The 17,907-nt window shown below is 34.9% G+C and overlaps 1 protein-coding gene across 1 annotated transcript in view; it reads left to right on the forward strand.

Annotated features, from left to right (window-relative positions):
• The window catches only part of KLHL1 (kelch like family member 1), a 250,133-nt gene that overhangs the window by 116,751 nt on the left and 115,475 nt on the right, over positions 1-17,907 (forward strand). The gene's annotated exons all lie outside the window — the stretch shown is intronic.

Raw genomic sequence — 17,907 nt, forward strand, 5'->3', positions numbered from 1 at the left:
AAAGACCCTTAGCTAACTGAGAATTCTGATTATATTGCAGACAGAGCAACAATTTCATTTATGTAAAGTGTCTGCCATATGCAAATTCTTTAAATGATCTTTTATGGGAAAGAATTTCAATGATCGTGTTATTAGTTATATTTATTATGTAACCCACAGAATTTCACAGCTAAAACATGGTGGGGTGTGGGGGGCAGGGACTGGTATGTAAAGCCTTTCCTATCCATTTCCACTTACAGCAGCTCATCCCAAAGCATATTGAAATGTTGTAACAATACTCCATATTCAAAATAAGAAAAAGTAATTTTGGGTATTGATACATGGTAATGACAATCATTAATGGGTTGTGGTTGTACTTCTGGTGGTTTATTTCAGTGTTAATATGTTTATACCTGTGATCAGATAACAAGTGAGGCGAGCGAACTGTCTACTACTGTAATTTAATCAGTTCTTTAACATATGCTCTTTAACATAATTTATACACAGAGTCATTGGTTGACTTTCTATTTAAGAAATAGCAGTTAGACACTGACCAAATAACTTTGTTAACTTTGTATCATAGTTTGTTTTGACAACTTTGACCACATTGGTGAGATACTGACAGATAGACAGTAAGAGGAGTGGAAAACTGGACTGCTAAGCTCAGATAGCTGTGATCTGTAGAAAGTCCATCTGGCATATATTCATAATACTAGAAGAGCAACAGTGAATGGAGTTTGTGCAACCCATCCTAGATGTTCAAGACTTTACTGCAAATGTCTCTGGGTAATCTGACCTAGTTAGACAAGCAGAGAGTTTGACTAGATGACCTTCAGAGGTTGTTTCCCACCTAAATTATTCTGTGAGTTTATTAAATCTATTACTTGTACACTTTCAGTAGTCTTAGATATGAGTTGTCTATCCAGGAACAACATGGAACAGAAATTCAGTTATTTTAAATCAAATATTATTTCATTTTATTTAGCACTGTGCATCAGATGGGATTATCAGAGCTAACATTTAATTGACTTTTATTAGAAACAACCTATTGGTAAAATGCTAGCAACAAGTTAGCAGTAACAGTGAAATTTTAAAGCATTCTGCAATTTTGTGTTTCTTATGCTGTCAGGCAGACATTTCCAAAATATATTGTTGTATAATGTGTCTTACTTGCACTGCAAACAGCAAATATAAATCTGCAAGATGAACTGCTCAGGCAGTGTTCAAACTTTAAGGCACCTTATCTGTAAGGTTTGTTTTGCTTTGGTTTTAAGGATAGCGTTCACAGAAAACTAGTGGGACTCCAAACAGCCACATAAATTTTATTTAATTTGTTTTATTTTTGTATGTATTTAGTTTATTTTTTTTGCCTCTTTAAAAGCCCCATTGAAACATTTGTCCTGCCACCTTAGAGGATATTGTTGTAGAGTACAATGCAGAGGGAACTGTGGAAAAGATTGTGTCACACACTGGGAGGTAACATTGTTACTCACACTGCCAAATATGTCTTTGTCTAATAATGCAATATATTATGCTCTTAACACTTAGAGCAAAAACAGGAATAGATTTGATGAAAACCCCTTAAGAAAAAAACTTTAAAATAGAACATTTCTATCCATATGTTGTGGTTTAACCCGGCTGGCAGCTAAACACCACACAGCCGTTCGCTCACCCTCCACCCTCCCTCTCTGGGATGGGGGAGAGAAACGGGAAAGTGAAGCTGGTGAGTTGAGATAAAGACAGTTTATTAAGACAGGAATATAATAATAACAATAATAATAATAATAATAGTGATAATGATAATAGTATTAATAATAATAATGTGTAAGAAAACAAGTGATGCACAATGCAATTGCTCACCACCCGCTGACCGATGCCCAGCCTATCCCCGAGCAGCCGGCCCCCCCACCCCGGCCAGCCACCCCTATATATTGTTTAGCATGACGTCAGATGGTATGGAATACCCCTTTGGCCAGTTTGGGTCAGCTGTCCTGGGTCTGTCCCCTCCCAGCTCCTGCTGCACCCCTAGCCTGCTCGCTGGCAGGACAGAGAGAGAAGCTGAAAAGTCCTTGGCCTGGTGTAAACACTGCTCTGCAACAATTAAAACATCAGCATGTTATCAGCGCTCTTCTCATCCTAATCCAAAACATAGCACCCTACCAGCTACTATGAGGAAAAATTAACTCTGTCCTAACTGGAACCAGGACACCATAGCAAGTTTATTTTACTTTGTTTTCTTTACTTTAATTTTATATTTTATTTGTTATTTTATTTTACTTTTTTATTCCTTTATTTTATTTAGAAGGAACAGTTTATTGCTTACTCAACTGGAAATGTTGCATATAGTGTGTTGTTAATAAGGTTTTAGTGTACATTACATGCAGTTTCGAAAGGGATACAGTGTTGTAACAACTGTTTATTTTTGAGATTTCAGAATGAAGTTTAAATTACATACATGTCCTAAATGATCTTGGGACATGCTGTGTAAATAAAATGAGTGTTATCTAATTGCAATATAGAATGACTCTATATACTTAGACTAAAATGGACACATTAATCTATTAAACATTTTCTCAAAGGGAGAGAGGAGTGGAATCAGAGTTTGGAAAGTTGTAATTGTTTATTTTTATGCTTTTTATCTTGTGGATTCTAATCACAAGTTTGGAATATTCTATATAAAGAAGATAATGTATTGCAAAAGGTTATACACACTATGTACATCTTAATACAAAACTTTTTATTCCCACACCACTGACAACAGAATTGAGAAGACGTACTAAAACTTTGCTGAATGTCACTGATCATTGGGTCTCTGCTACTGTTTTTAAATTATAATTCTCATTCTTTTCTTACAAATGTCAGGACATTCCTTAAAAAAAAAATATTGTGCATCTTGTACATTTTGAAATATAGACATAGAAAGTATATTTTTTGAGGTTTACAATTTCCTCCATTTTATCACTTTAAGCCATCTAGCAACAAGCAAAAGTGAAAAAGACTTAAACAATGCAAACACAGAGTCCCCAAATCCTTCTGATGATCTTACTTTCAACCCAAACATAAAATTTGATCTTTATATGTTATAGTACCATTTTTTTTCTTAATTCATGACAATGAACTATTATTGTGACTCTTGCTTACAATTTCTTTTTTCCTCTTCTCTTCTTCAAGAAGAATTTCTAGTTCACAGATCACTTTTCACCTTTCTGGTATTTTTAAGATGCTTGTTTGAATGTAATAATTGGCACTTAGCACAGTGTGCTGCTTTTTTGTAAGTTCTTAATACAGCTGTGACATGGCACATTACAGTACCACTCCATCAAGACACAGTAGGAGAAGAGGAAAGTAAGAGCATTTCAAGAACTAGCATATGGACAACAAGATAATTAACAGGAAATAGAGAAGACAACCGCTGGTAGTAAAATGCTGTGAAATCTACAGGATAATAGTTAAGTAAATAGTCTGTACTGTATTAATCACAATCTGATGACTTCTTTATCATCAGGAACTGCCTGATGATATCATCTTACTGCCAAAATGCTGCGTGAAAAGGTTTGCATGGCAGAATTCTGCACTGTTCATTCTAGCTTCTGAATTCTAGACCTGAATCTTCAGCAGCAACATTTGTATCCCATGATGTTAATACTTAGTATGCTTCAGAATGTGTTGTGGTTTGAACTTACAGGTTGAGATGAAGACAGTTTACAAGGTAAAGCAAAAGCCATGCAAGTGAAGTAAAACAAGGAGTTAATTCACTCCTTCTCATCAGCAGGCAGGCATTCAGCCACTTCCAGGAAAGCACATAACAGTTTCGTAGGAAGACAGATGCCATCACCCCTTCCTCCTCCTTTATCTGAGATTTCATTGCTGAGCATGATGCATTACGGTATGGGATATCCCTTTGGCCAGTTTGGGTCAGCTGTCCTGGCTGTGCCCTCCCATCTTCTTGTGCACACCCAGCCTCCTTGCTGTCTGGACAGCATAAGAAGCAAAAAAGTCCATGGCTCTATGCAGACACTGCTCTGCAGTGTTTTATTGGTTTTATCGGTGTGTTATCAACACTGTTTTCATCAAAAATCCGAAACGCAGCACATGTGAGTCTCTGCAAAGAAAACGAACTCCCTCCTAGCTAAAACCCTGACAGTGCTACCAGAAATAGAATTTCATGTTCAGGGTGCTGTGATATCTCTCTTCTTTCTTCAGCAGGTTTGATGATGGTTTGACTGTCAGGTCAGCAGATTTACACCTCCATCTGCCAAGTCAAGAATATTTCAATTTATAAATCCTGCCTCATCTCACTGAACTGTAAGCATAAATAAATTACTGTTCATAGAGGTAGCTCAGGGCAAGCAGACTCTTAACCTAAAAAGCATTGGTGGATTCCTAAAATCAGTTAGTGTGGTAGCTGTAGTTGTGTATGTGCTGACACAGATTCAGACTAACAAAGCACTCCAAAGAGAGTGAATCTGGAGGGATTTTCTTGGCATACATGAAAAAAAAAAAAAAGAAGACAAGAATCATGACAGATAAATTCTGTAGCTGTGAGTTCAAAGCCTCTGAATCTGCAAACTAGTGTAAAATCAAATACCTTACATTTGTGTATGTCTTTGGCAAAACTTGAGGATATGTCTCTGCATTGGGGATAAACATCGTGTTTGTTGTCACAAAAGGCTATCCAAAAGTGGCTAAGTACAAAAACAAACAACGAAAACAATAAAGCTCTAGAATGCACAGCTTGTATGCATAGTATAAAATTAGAACTTGACACCCAAATTCTCTGAAAACGTTGCATTGACATTGCAGTTCAGGGGCACCAAGAAAGCATGAGAACAAACTACAATTGCATTGTCTATGTATTATTCCTAATATTTTAGGATTTAGCAGAAGTCTTTCAGGGTAGAAAAAGACCCACTAGAGCTTTCTGTGGGCATCTTGGACAACAAGGAAGATTGTTTGGACTTAGCCTAATTGAAGTACACAGGCGGTGAGAGGGGACAAGGAAATAATATTGGACAGGGTGATAGAAGTGAAACTAACATGGGGAGCTCTGATAGATAAAAGAGAGGAGGGGGAGATACAGGAGTGGGATATGATAGAAAAGTCAGTCTTAGGGATTAAGCTGTGACTGAGAAAATAACCTGAAGAGTCTGTGAGCAGTAGAAATCCTAGTCTCTAGAAAGTCTGTGACCAAGACTCTTGACTCCAGTAATTGCGCTGTTTTCTGGAATAGACAGTGACTAGCATTCTTAAAATGGCCCATACCAAGAGCTAAGTTTTAACATTATTTTCACTAAGCATTGATATAAAACACTTAACATTTACAAGATTATTCATTAAGCACAGGAAGGTGTACTGTCGTCAGTCAGGATAAGACTGATTTGTCTTTCAAAAGCATAAAGACATCCTAAGTTACTGAGATGCTGCTCCTCATTTTCAAGGGTAAGACGTATGCAATGGTTAGTTTTTGGCTAATGATAGTGAAGAGTGTTGGAGTATTCATTCTGTTCTTTTCTGTCAGTAACGTTTTCAGTATAATGCAGGACATACCACTCCTTTCTGTGTCGGCTAGGTTGGGAAGAACTTGAAGTCATACAAAAATAAATACAATAACATCTCAAAAAATGATACCTTGAGGTGGGGGGGAGGAGGCGTGTAACAGGATGGATGAAACAACAATATTATCTGCAAGTATTTCTTTCTAATTGGAGGCAGGGAAACAGAAATGTGCATGTTCTTATTTTCTCATCCTATATTTAAAAAATATTCATAGTTAATACACAGGATTTGGATCTTTCCGCCTCATGGGCATGTTACTCCAGCTGAAGCCTTAGAATTGCTGTGAATTCTGGTTCATTAAATGTTTTATTTTATTCACACTTAGAACATTTCTTATGGTATTGCAGTCTTTCAGAGTTTGAACTGTTGTCATAGGAGCATCCTGACCTTGCCTTGATCAGGAGTGAGTGACTGAGTATAATGAGCCATGGCTGACAATCCAATGCAAACAAAGTCAGTGTGATAAGGCTTGATACAGGATATGGGGCAGCAAGCTAGAGAACAAAACCTGAAATTGCTGCAAAGGTGGTTCATGGTGTCATCATGGACTGATTTGATTGGTGGCCTGTGTGACACCTTCCCAGTAAAAGAGATTGGGGCCAGAAGGGAGGGGGAGGAGGATATTGTTGAGCAGGCATTCTGCAGGGAATGGGAGCAAGTGTTGCGTTCCCTTCAGGCTCACATTTGGGGCCAGCCTCAGTAACTGTAACTGTAAGTGGGTGTGTATGTGTGGGAGTGTGAAGTATTTCCTGACACAGCTTATCCAGAGCTCTGGTGTGAAGTATTTCCTAATACAGAACTCTGGTTCAGTTATTAAATTGAACTTTGCAGAATCATGGTGTCTGGTGCTCTTTTTCCTTTCCCCTTTTCTCAACAACTGTTCATCATGCATTTTTTCCTGCAACTGAGAAATACCACAGTGTCTTATTTTGACTGGAAATGTTCACTGAAATTCCATACCAGAAATAAATAATAAAATATATATATTTAACGATAACATAGCATGGTTTAAAACTGTTACATTTTTAGAACTCATTTAGGCTTAAAGTTGTTAAAGACTTCAACAAAGGCATCGATTGTATTAAAAGTAATTTTAAATAATCTGAACCATGTACCTTCATTTAAAAATCATAAAGATGCAATTCCATATTTAATAAAAAGCTTATCAACACACTGGAACAGCTTTCTTCATGCAGCCTTTTCAGCAAAAAAAAACATTGAATATATACAAAAATGGTAAGATCAACATGTGATCTTTATATGATCAACATGTAAAATAAATGTGAAGGGTTATATCTGTATCTAATGAACTGCATAATTTCATTTTTTGCTTCTCCATCTCTTTCACAACATAATGAATTTCTTCCACTTTTCCTCACTTTCTCTCTGCCTCTCTCCTTTCCTTCTCACTCCTTCCTTCTTTCCCTTCAATCTTCTCTTCCCACTTGCCTGCCTTCTTTCTTCCCCTCCTTTGTGGTTTGTCCTCTTTAATATTTCTTCATACATCCTGTGTAGATGTACATACTCTTTATCATTTTAAAGTAGTAACACAATTGTGTTACACAGAGAATGTGTAGCTTAAAAACAAAGCTGGACAGGCAGAAAATGCAGAAAAATAAGTAAGGATTTCTGGAAATGACTATGTTAGCTCTACTATTCATTTATGGTGTTCATTCCTTCCTTCCTCTCCTTTTCTTCTTCTTATAGCATATTTCTTGTGCCTCCATCAATTTCTTGGGGATTATATGAATTCAGTGGTGTTTTTGAAATATTTAGTACAGATGATGGTTTATTTACAGTTTCTTCTGGGCAAGTATTGATCCTCATCACTCTTTGTAATTTGTACACTTAAAATAAATAATATTATAAACAGTTGTATCTCCTGCGTTGCCTTTTATAGTTGAACCCTATTACCTTACAGCCTTAACAGTAAATTACAGCCTAAATACAAAAAATCTCAATGAGTTCAGGCACATACAAGTTGGTATTTTTAATATTTTTAAATATCAACTTAGTGAAGATGAAACCAACATGTAAATAGTTAAAATTACTTGACCAAATTCCATGAAATGATGAAGAATCCATTTTTTTCTTCTACTGATTGCACACACTTTAACATATGTGTCATTTTATGAAAATTGTCTAATTCTACTAAGGCCACATTGACTAAAAAGTCTGGTAATTTCTAAATGTATGTGCAAAACTGGTTAGTCTCATCACTTGACATGTTTCTCAAATATGACCTATGCTGTAATGCAGTGAAAGCAGTAGTTATTTCTGTTTTCAAGGGTTTACATTTTCCAGGGAATGGCCATATGCTATCAGTTAAGGAAAGCTGGCAGTCCCCTAGGTAGAGAAGCCGTTTTTCAGCTAGTAATTATAGCCAGTCCTCAATCCACTGTGTGCAGTTTCTTTGTCTTTCTTCATGATCAGGCTTGTATTATCAGTTTATGATCCCTTTTATATGTGACCCCACTGTTGTGATAACCACTGGATTTGCACCCTAGCAGCAAAAATTATGTTTTCTATCACATAAGATGTGTGACTGCACAATATTCTGCTCAGGGAGACAGAAAAGATAAAAAGAAAAAGAAGGAAAAAAAGAAGGAAAAAAAAAAAGGCAAAAAAAAAAGTCTTTGAGCGATTCATTTGAATCATTTCTAATGCTTCAGAATTGTGTATTCATTTCCAAAAGTCCGTTTAAAGATAACTGCTTCTGAATTACTTCAGAAATTAAAACGTGCTTTAAAAGAAGTATCAGAATAGAGTCATTAAAAGAAGAAGTATCTGTTACTTCTTGAAAGGAAACAGCTTTTCTTGATTCTGAGATAATTATTACATCAACTACTAAAAAACTAACTAGAATAGAAAAAAAAATCTAATTTAAACTGACACAATCTCATTAAAGTCATTAGAGCTATGCAGTTTTATACCAGCTGACAATCCAGCACTTCTAAAATCAATCTGTTAAGACTGTTTTAAACTTTTTTGTATATCGTATAATCCGTCATAACTCTTCAGATCTATTATCTTCATTTGCAACCCCTGGAATTGTTTGTTCAAAATGGTGCCATATTAACACCATACTTAGCATTAACCTATTTAGGTAGCATTTTACAGTATTGAACATAATGTTATAACCTGAGTGTCATCTGTAAGGGAAACATTGCCAAAAGCAAGGTGTAAAGAATTATCTGGACATTTCGTGGTGCTTTTCTGTGGGATGAAAATGTTTGGGAAATCTGCCACTTAGCACTGATGCTACTAAAACCAGAACTCATGATGATATTCCATTCCTCTGAGGCATCTGTTATAAAAGACTCACAGTTGACTCTTATGATGAAATAATTTACTTCAGTAATTACTCAAAATACTAATTCCACCAAAGATTAGGGTCAGGATCACATAGCTGCATTTCATTCTCCCCTTTACCAGTATTTTGGAACAATGAAAATATCATGGAATCATAGAATATCCCGAGTTGGAAGGTACCCACAAGGATCATTGAGTCCAACTCCTGGCACCACAAAGATCTACCCAAAAATTCAGAACATATGACTAAGAGCACAGTCCAAATGCTTCTTAATCTCTGACAGGCTTGGTGCTGTGACTACATCCTTGGGGAGCCTGTTCCAGTGCGCTACCACCCTCTCAGTGAAGAACCTCTTCCTGATATCCAGCCTGAACCTCCCCTGTCACAGCTTGACACCACTCCCTCGGGTCCTTTCACTGGTCACTGAAGAGAATAGATCGACGCCTGCCCTTCCACTCCCCCTCATGAGGAAGCTGTAGACGGCGATGAGGTCTCCCCTCAGCCTCCTCTTCTCCAGGCTGAACAGGCCCAGTGACCTCAGCCGCTCCTCATATGTCTTCCCCCCTAGGCCCTTCACCATCTTTGTAGCCCTCCTCTGGACACTCTCCAACAGTTTCACGTCCTTTTTGTACTGTGGTGCCCAAAACTGCACACAGTACTTGAGGTGAGGCCGCATCAATCCATAGTTACTAAACTCTATTTTTTTTGAGATAACCTTGACTAAAAATTTTAGTGTGCAATAAGAACTGTAAGTTTAATTTCATATGTAAACCCTTATTTCAAAGGTTTATGTTTGTTGTCAGCATTTCTATTTTATTCATAGAACTCCCTCTGGTGGATTATTAACAATATGAACATGGTTTATTGTGTAACAACATCAACAACAACAGAATGCAACTCTAGGGTCTAATTTTATGACTTTACTAAAAACATTTTAGTTTATATTTCAGGATACCCAGGATATTATTAAGTGATTCTAAGGTCAATAGAAATCCAGACTCCTAAATCCACCTAATTATTGTATGGTATTATTATATTGGTTTTGATTCTAGTCAATGTTGTCGTTATTTAGATATGTGTGTATATACTTGTATACATATCTGCATGTGTAGAACATGTCCTAAGTACATACAAATATGAGATGTGGGTTTACCAAAGTAAGATCATATCAGACTTATCCCACATTTCTTTAATAAAATAAAAAGATTGAGATTTCTTAGGGGGGGAAGAAAAAAGAGATTGAACAAAATATATTTGAATTTCAGTAAAATATGGTGTGTATTGTCTGGACGTCTTAGCTGCAGAAAATCAATACAGGAACAGATAAATAACTCCCTTTTGCCCCGGGGTGGGGGGGGGGGGGGGGGGGGGGGGGGGAGGGGAAGGCTATCTGTGGATATTCCGGTGGATTTTGGAAATCTTTGTGCAGTTCTCGTATCACTATTTTTCCATTTATAAACAGTGCTTGATATTTGTAGAGGATGAAGAAGAGATTGCAAGAAAAGAGAAAATGGCTTGCAAATGAATGTCTTAGAGTGCTTGGGCTATTTCAGCATATTAAAAATAAGAGAAGACAATATACTTGATTACAGTGTATCTCCACAGGGGGAAACTACTGTGAACTGGAGAGCTCTTTAATCTAGTTGAGAAACTTTAGTAAGAGCCAATTCAGTTTAAACAGATTGGAAATAAGGTTCACTTTTCCATCAGGAAGGGTGCTTAAACGATGGAATAGACTGGAATAGCTGTAGAGGAAAGTGGTGAATTCTCCATCATTAGATACTGTCATCTCAAGACTGAATGCATTTGAATAAAATCTAGGCAAAGCAGAAATTATACTCAGTAGCATGGTAATTGGTGAGCTGTGTGTGTAGAATGTATTTGATATACAAGAAATTAGATTAATGATCTAACCTGTCTTCTTGGCTTTAATTCTAAATATCAGTGACATGATAATCTATTTGTTTCCTTATTACTGCTTGATAGGTATATATATTCCATTTAAAAGTTTCAGTGGAAAAGAAAGCTGCCTGTTTGTTTGTCCCAAGCACTAAATACTGAGTAATGTGGAATTGAATGAAAAGAAGGCCAAATTCTCCTTAACAGGCAGCTCAGCAAAGGAAACATGTTGGAGTTCAGGACATCATTAGAGAGATTTTGGTAAACACGGAATCCACAGTATCAGAGAGGATAGAAGATTTCTTAGCTCAGTAGAAAGCATGTAGTCCCCTGAAACTTAGGGGTAATGGATAAAAGACTTTTTTTTTTTCCTTTTTTTTTTCTATTTTTTCTCACAGGTTATATGTAGAATTTGTTGTAGCACAGGAGTATGCTGCAGTTCAGTCAACAAGAGGATAGTTGTTTTTGGTGTATTTACTAAGGGAAAGATGTAAGGAATTTAATTCATTGCTCAGTTAATTCTGTAGTCTTTCTTAGTATCTATCCAATCTTTTGAGTCCCTGATGGTCCAGATTTCAGTACCAAGAAAATACGAGATTCCTACATATCTTATGTGGCCTTATGTACCAATTCAGTATATGAAACACAAACTTCTGCATAGAAGTATGTAAATTCATATAAATCCACTGTAAGATACTAGCTCTCCAAAGAATAAAGGATTGATTTAAAGAATCAGTATTTCTGCAACTGTAGAAAAGAACTACTTAGATGTTGCACATTAAAACACTCTATATTTAAATTCATCTGATTATTAGTTTACCTGAGATGTAATGCTTTCAGTTGCTGCTTTTATATCACAGTGATAATAATCATAATAACAGTTTCATTTTCACTAACAAAAGAACTGGAAGGTTAATTTACAGGTAAAATATAAAGTATATTTATAAAAGTAGTGCTTTTGGTTTGGTCTAAAAACTGCAAAGCCTGAAACTCCTTTTTTTTCTTGCATACTTACTAATTTCTCTTTCCATCCACAAATACAGAAATATGTAAACTGTGCAAAATATGCAGCATGATTTAAACAGAGCTTCCATCCTGCTGCAGAAGTCAGATGACAAATCTAGCTTATTATTAAATTTTTAGAAACAATGATGATTCTTTTTTGTGACTTTTATTAATGGCTTTAGAATAGTGTATCCAGAACTGAAAGCCACTGCAGACAATGATACAATATGAAATCCATCACATTTACTGTGACTTCTGATATGTTTAAATAAAAACATAATAAATCCATACAGCCCACATGCAATTTTCAGTTCATTGCAAACATGTCAGTAATTAATGTCTTTCTCCTAGGAAAATATTAGGCATCCCATGAATTTATACGTTTACCAGTGCAAACTTCATATACACCTTTTAAAATTCGGAATATACATGTAGTGAAAGTTAGCTTGCATGACTCAGTTACAGTGATATTAACTGCCTAGTCTAACCTTGCTGTCCAGACGTCCTCTGTCATCAGTGGAGAAATAGAAGCTTCTGTAATGGTCATTTAAATCCCAGCTGTCTTCAGCTTCAATCTCAGGGCAGCAGTAGGTACCTGGGGATTAAATAGGAATCATTTCTTTTTTGTGTTTAAGAAATAAAGTTCTCACTCACTGTTTCACATTTATAATTAAAATTACCCCAAATTCAATTGGCCGTTTCTGTTTTTATATACTAAATTTTTGGAACATTCTACTAGTCGTAACATCTTGCAAGCCATATATCTGTCATGCTCTTTTTCTTTTCTTTTTTTTCCTTTCTTTCCCTGCAAAAAATCTCAATAAAAATAATTCACATGCTTCTAAGAACAAATATAGGGGATTGATTTTTTTGCTGTTTTGTTGTTGTTGTTTTTGTTTTGTTTTGTTTTGTTTGTTTGTTTGTTTGAAAAGGCACTTATATGTGAAGCAATAAGTTTAAAAGTCCTGTATTACAAAATCAAGTATGCCAGTATCGAAGCTGCATGGCCAACCTGAATTTGGAATCCCTGCACAGGTGCATTATGATTCAAACTTTAATTATGGAATCATACATCATATTTGCTGTTGTTTGAAATATTACATTGTATTATAATACTAGGTTGTTCTTTATTGATCTTTATCCATATAGAACACTGAATCTGATTATTTTTTCTTTTTGTTGTTGGTTTTTTATAGTATCAAATGTAATAATACATAGTCATAGTAGCACAAAAATTAAGAAAACCTTGAGTTATGCAATTAATTTAACAACTTGAGCAAAATGTAATGCTGTTTAATTTATTTTGCATTATTTAAGCATTTAAGGAAAATCTTCTAATACCAAGCCACATGCAGTATATTCAGTTTTCCTAGTTTTCTTCAGGTGGCTTGGGTGTAGTCCTAGAGTTTGATAGATGTGCTTGTGAAAGCACAATTAATATCAGTCTCTGAGATCCTCAGTGAACACTCTTAAAGATTATATTAATGGTATAAATGGTGGGTTCTAGATTCCCATTAATGGAAAAGTGTGAGCACTAGTTTTTCCTTTTGAGTATACTGCCAGCTAGAATATTCTAGTAAATGATCTCAGGAAAGACTCCAGACTAGTGGCAATATTTATCAGGTTTCAGGCATATCTTTACTGTTTAGGTTGCTTCATACATGTAGAAATTCTAAACACTAAATAATAGGCTTCTGGATTGTGCTTCACGACACAGATATTCAAGAAGTTGCCAAAATGCCTAAGCTGTTCTCAGTGCTTTCATTGTTCAGTGGAGGTCATTCTTTAAAACAAAGACATTAAATTCTAGTGGTACATAGAGTTCTACATAAACAGACAGTTACTCTATTTTCATTTGTTGCTCAAGCAGTGATTTCTTATTTGCTATTGTGATTTAATATTTATTCAGCACATGTATTTTTTTTCTGAGGGAGCCGGTTATAATTTCACTTATTCATTTCTTTTATAACAGAGAAGCTCTTGTGGATTGATTTAGGAAAACTGAGTTGTAAAATCTGTCATGTATAATACATTCTAGGTTGTCAACGGCTGTGTGTGAAGACCATACGATGATTTGGCTTAAAACAAACAAAAAAAATGTCATTTTCATTACATATCTCTATATAGTATATTCTAACTAAATACAAGTATTAACCAATACTTTGAATGCAGAAAAATTGAAAGATGTACACTTTGTATGTTTCTTTTCTTATTAGCGAGTCTTCTTTCCTCAGTATGACAATGCTATTTACTTTATAATTATGCGAATTTTATCTAACTGGCTTCTAGCATGCTAGGATCAGAGATGCCTAGAATGAGAAACATTTAAAAAGGAGGATTATGAGTTTATTTAACTAATAAATGCAAGAGACTTGTACTCCTTTTGAAGTGAGAAAAGTTTTTTGTCTTTTTTATTTCAGTTCACCAGTGATTTAGTTAATTAAATTTACGTAATTTTGCAAAGATAATCATGAAAATGTTAATGAAAGTCGAGTTATCTTTCTGAAGCTGCTCTGTGCAATGTTTCCTTCAATGCCTGTGGTGTTTTATTTTCTTACATTCTGCAGTAGATTTCTATTTCTTCCTTGCTTACAATGAGTTGTCTAGACAAGGCTGCTTGGAAATTAGTCTGTTATAAAAGAGAGCCTATTATAAAAGTCTATTGTAAATACATATTAATAATCAAAAGATCAAATTTATTTTCATGTATTTTAATTACATGGTTCTTCGTAAAAGCAGGTTTCATGGGTAATCTTCTGGGATAAGTACCGTACTGGTGCTCATGTACTTATGTACAAAACAACATTTTTGAGTGGAAATGAAATTATTTGTACTCTTTCTGGGAGGGTACAGGAAGGCACGGCCATGTTCCAAAATGATCCTGGAACTCTTTAGATTAATAAAATTACACAGACTCTTTACCATTTGTGAAACTAAGGTATATCTGACCCTTTATGTATCACATCCTTTTGCAACTAAAAATCTGAGGTACCTGATTGCAATTTATGTTTGTTAGTTAACATTATTTTTTTTATGAAACAAATTGTATTTGTAATTGTAAACAAATGTATTTGTTTAGATCTGGAGTTTCACAAAAACAAATTGTACTAGTGGTAGTAATGCATGAGTGTAGCCTAGTGCAATATCTTCAGTAGGTCTAGACCTGTCATATATTTTTTATCATTGTAAGAGGAACGTTTTGTGCTTGACAGTAATATAATTGTTCAGAAGGTGAAGTGCTGTCCATTCCTAGCATTAATAAAATAAATATACCACCCTTCAACCCCTTTAAGCAGAGTTACAGCAGTGTAGGTGTTGCTTGCGGTAGAGTTACAAAAAGGCAGAGTAAAGCCTTATGATGCCATCACAGTCAGATGGGTAAGGAAATTAGTTCTCCCAAAAACACTCACAAAGGTTAAAGAGAAGTACTAGAATCAATTGTGTTTCATAAAAGATTTTCATAGAGGTAGTATAGCCCAATCCTCTTCTTTTTCATCCTACCCAGAGTTAGACTTTTAAGCTAAAAAGTCTAAGAGTTAAACGTTGGAAACAACAGAGTCAATAGGACGTATTAAATTGTTTACATAACTACATTTAATATTTAATATAAGTAATCTAAAGTTCATGTAACTAATATATTTTAATTAGATGATCTTTTGCACAGAAAACATTGTTGCTTTCCAAGTTATATGTGACATTCCCAAAAGATGGCCTTGGAGTAGTTGCTGATACGGATCTTATTCTAAGTCTGCTACTCACATCTGAAATACTACAGAGAGTAGCAAGTGATTAGAAAATATGTAAACTTATCAGGAATATATTAATTTATTTTTACCCAGCACTTCAGAATTTCCTTAAAGGTAGTGAGGAAATGAAAAAAAAAAAAAAAAAAAAAAAAAAAGGAAAAAGAAAAAAGGAAAGGAAATTATAAAGGTGTTCTTTTCAGTTATAAAACCATCTATTTTTATTCATGCTTTCGATTAGGGTAGGTCTCAGCTCACCTTAATGGCCCAGAGTTGATTTGTCATCTGAGACTTGCCAGGCACAGTTTCTTTAGCTTTGCTCATTTGAAGGTAAGAGAAGAGTGTTAAGTTAAGAGTGTTAAGACTCCATTCCAACAATTTTATTTATTTACTTGTATATTAATATTGAGGGTTAATTTCTATTTTATGTGGATATGAACTGCTCTATTTGAAATAAGTGTGTAAGGGAAGAATTTACCTCTATATTGCATTTGGAATAATCAGCTTATTTGGCTCATATCCATTTTGCAGCTGTGCAGGTCAGAAATGTTGTTCTCTGTTTTGCAGTACTAACAAAATTTTGGAGGTTTTACCTCCAAAGACTTCTACTGAAAATTTCATTAACCTGAAAAAAAAAAAAAAAAAAAAGGAAAAAATGTGTTCAGGTTATTATTTAAAACTTTTTGGTGTTTGTTTCCTTATCTAAATGTGAAGATTGAAGATGTTAGGAAACAAAGCAAAACAGAACCAAAATATAAACACTCAGAAAAATCACAAGAAAAATGTTCTTACACTAGTTACTGCTGCTTTATTTAAAAGTTTCAATTTCAAGTTTTGTTCTAAAGGTATTTGGTTATATGTGGATAGCGGAAAAGCCAAAAGAAAGTATTGTTCATGTTACTGAAATAAAAAAGGGAAAACAAGACCAAAAAATACTGTAATGGATATGGTAAAAATTCATAATTGAAATGTCTTAATCTTGCATTGGATTAATCCATTTCTGCATGCACATATATGCATTTATACATCTGCAGACTATCTGAATGACATGTGGCTTTAGTCAACGTTATCAATTTAGTCATAAGGTTTAAAGAAATAATTATTTCCTTCTACTTAAGACCCATGATGCTGTAACTGGAATGAATTTTCCAGCTGGTGGCATTTTAGTTCAAGAGGAAACTGAACCACCTACCAAGCTGAAGCAGGAAGCATGATATATGAAGAGAGCCTGAGGGGACTGGGTTTATTCAACATGGAGAAACGAAAGCTTCATGGAGAAATGAAAACTCTGTGGGACCCAATCACTATTTTCAGCTACCTTTGTAGAAAAGATAAAAGATAAAAACCATTCTCACAATTGTGCGCAATGAGAGGATGTTGGGCAACAATCCCAAGTGGCAGAAAAGCAATTTCCATTGAAAAACTTTTATTCACAGTGATGGTAGTACTCATTGTAACAGGTTTCTTAGAGAAACTGTGCAGTCTCTGCGCTTGGAAATATTCAAAGCTAGATTCAACAAGGCCCTGAGCATCCTGACCTACGTTTGAAATGAGCCATGATTTGAGGAGGGTTGGATTAGATGGCTTCCAGAGGTTCCTTTCTACCTAAATGATTTTATGTTTCTGTTTCGTAAGTCAATCTGATGCATTAATTCTAAGCTCATTATATTTCATCACTGTCCAATCAAGGGAAAATATAATTTTCACAAACTAATTAGCTTTAATTCTTTGTGACATTCTGTGATTTTCAATTTTCAGTAGCATTTATTCAATCAGTAATGATTTTTTTTATTGTTGTTGTTGTTTTTCATGAGATTAGAGCTATGATCCAGAACATATCCAAAACCCTGCAGTGAGATGCCTTCAGAGTCAGCATATATGTGTACGTATATACATATAGGCATACGTGGGTGTATATACACATATATGCACAATTACATGCATATATATATATATTCATGGTCTTACTGTCTAACATGATTCAATTAATAATATCCATAAGCATTAAATTATATTCATGTCATTGTAATTAAAATAATTTCAAAGAAATACACTAATTATTGTAAGTTATGAAGAAATAGTAGCTACTAAACAGCTGACTGCAAACTAAGCACATTCTGCTGGTAAATTTACATTTAGAGATATAAGAAAGGGAACTTGGATTTTTTATTTTATTTTATTTTACTTATTTTATTTTAATGTTATCTACTGGTTAAAAAGGCAAAACTCTCAACATTGGGATGTAACTGTGAATTTTACTGCATTACCGTAGTGCAGTTCTAAAATGGTCAAACTGTGGAGTTAGTAAGTAGCATAGCACACAAAAATCAACCTATACATTTAGAAGGTAACAACTTGTACATATACTCTCTCCACATAAAGAAGTCAAAACTGAGGAAATCAACAGCTATT

This window comes from Anser cygnoides, chromosome 1 (assembly GCF_040182565.1).
Source record: "Anser cygnoides isolate HZ-2024a breed goose chromosome 1, Taihu_goose_T2T_genome, whole genome shotgun sequence".
In the NCBI taxonomy this organism is placed as follows: domain Eukaryota; kingdom Metazoa; phylum Chordata; class Aves; order Anseriformes; family Anatidae; genus Anser; species Anser cygnoides.